Source organism: Schistocerca gregaria, unplaced genomic scaffold (genome assembly GCF_023897955.1).
Source record: "Schistocerca gregaria isolate iqSchGreg1 unplaced genomic scaffold, iqSchGreg1.2 ptg001611l, whole genome shotgun sequence".
NCBI classification, from domain to species: domain Eukaryota; kingdom Metazoa; phylum Arthropoda; class Insecta; order Orthoptera; family Acrididae; genus Schistocerca; species Schistocerca gregaria.
Window position 1 is genome coordinate 12,501 of NW_026062885.1, and position 2,500 is coordinate 15,000.

A 2,500-nucleotide genomic window follows, 5' to 3' on the forward strand; every position below is an offset into this window, starting at 1 on the left:
TAACCTAACCCACGTTGGCCCTTAACCTAACCCACGTTGGCCCTTAACCTAACCCACGTTGGCCCTTAACCTAACCCACGTTGGCCCTTAACCTAACCCACGTTGGCCCTTAACCTAACCCACGTTGGCCCTTAACCTAACCCACGTTGGCCCTTAACCTAACCCACGTTGGCCCTTAACCTAACCCACGTTGGCCCTTAACCTAACCCACGTTGGCCCTTAACCTAACCCACGTTGGCCCTTAACCTAACCCACGTTGGCCCTTAACCTAACCCACGTTGGCCCTTAACCTAACCCACGTTGGCCCTTAACCTAACCCACGTTGGCCCCTTAACCTAACCCACGTTGGCCCTTAACCTAACCCACGTTGGCCCCTTAACCTAACCCACGTTGGCACCTTAACCTAAGTTACGCTGCACCTTAACCCAAGTTACGCTGCACCTTAACCCAAGTTACGCTGCACCTTAACCCAAGTTACGCTGCACCTTAACCCAAGTTACGCTGCACCTTAACCCAAGTTACGCTGCACCTTAACCCAAGTTACGCTGCACCTTAACCCAAGTTACGCTGCACCTTAACCCAAGTTACGCTGCACCTTAACCCAAGTTACGCTGCACCTTAACCCAAGTTACGCTGCACCTTAACCCAAGTTACGCTGCACCTTAACCCAAGTTACGCTGCACCTTAACCCAAGTTACGCTGCACCTTAACCCAAGTTACGCTGCACCTTAACCCAAGTTACGCTGCACCTTAACCCAAGTTACGCTGCACCTTAACCCAAGTTACGCTGCACCTTAACCCAAGTTACGCTGCACCTTAACCCAAGTTACGCTGCACCTTAACCTAACTTACGCTGCACCTTAACCTAACTTACGCTGCACCTTAACCTAACTTACGCTGCACCTTAACCTAACTTACGCTGCACCTTAACCTAACTTACGCTGCACCTTAACCTAACTTACGCTGCACCTTAACCTAACTTACACTGCACCTTAACTGTCACATGTAACGTCACAGGAATGTAGCTTTGCCTAACAGCAACCCTCTGAACATAGTTCACTGCTTGGATCCTCTGGTGTCATGTGTATTTCTTGATGCCATGGTGCGTACCCTCACATAAAGGTCTTTCGAGTGTTGCGTACTTTCTACACAGTCCCGCTAACCACTGGAAGGGTGTACCGCTACAGAACGAATATCGCCCTCACCCTCCTGCCCTTCCAAGCTGGTCGGTCAGGCGTTTGTTTGTGAAATGAGCCTTGCAGCTGTTCAGTTGCATTCGGTTGTCGATGCAGTCAGTGTACGTTGTGGTACGGCCTGTGTGGACTGTCCGCTGATGTACGCGTAACCCACACTGATCATCCGTCGTTACGTACTGAGTGACATAATGTGGCACATGCTTGACCGTACACCGGCTGCGCCCTACAATGGCGAATCATAAGGGCCATATGTTGTGCACGATGCTACTTGTCTCGTCTCCCCATTACAGCGAGATTGCACTGTTGTACGCCGTACAGACATGTGGTAGGTAGGTACGGACGAAAGTATTGCATGTTGGCCCCCCCCCCCCCCCCCCTCCTCCCTCTGCCGGGAATCAGCGTGAGCCGTCTGTTGATGTAGCGACGAGGGTTTTCCTATTTAATCGTATTGCCCCACACAACATGATAGCACGGTGGACCGCGTTCCACATCTGCGACATGCTACAGAGGCCGGTTGACAGTCGACCGCGCAAGGGACATTGCACACGTGCGCGGACCATCTTCCACGTGTTCTCTCGTGTACATGCCGCAGTGTGTATGTGGGCTGATGTAGCGTGTCGTGACACATAACATGCAGGCATGCCAGAATCGTAGATTTCGCAAATGTAGATTGACGTATACGTTTGCTGCCAAAGATCCGCAAATGAACTGGAAATCAGTTGTTGAGCGGTTGTTCGCGCTGCAGGTGCATCGGTGATAGCGACGATCGGTACATCTATGAACCGGTTGTTTCGGCGGTACCCGCCATGCCCCCGAACCTGAGTTGGCCATGTGGGTATGAAGCGATACGAGGCTGTGGCTTGGCGGGACAGTCCCCGGCCGGTGAGGGGGGGCCGCCCGGCGTGCTGGCCGCGCGCTGCGTGAGCGCACGCACTACAGCCGGCTGGTGGGGGGCGCCCAGTGGCAGGAGCGCCGGCCGACGGGCCCGGCTGGCGTCCCAGCTATGCGCCGGCGCACCCTGCGCGCGGCGCCAGGCGGCCAAAGTGGGTTCTGCCGAGCCCGGTGCGAAGCGCGGTGGACATCTGCAGTGTGCTGGTCCGATTGCGGACTGTGTGCGTTGAGGATGCGCCGCCGCCCGGCACTCGGCGTCGCGACGCCGTCTGCTGCTCGGTCGCCCCCAGCGGTTCTCGCAGGTGGTTTGTATCGCAGCTCTGCGGACGTGTTGGCGCGTGCGCTGTGCTGGGAGAGTTCGCTTCTGCACCCAAGTGGGGCTTTGCCCTTCTGTGGCGCTGGCGTTGGAGCTG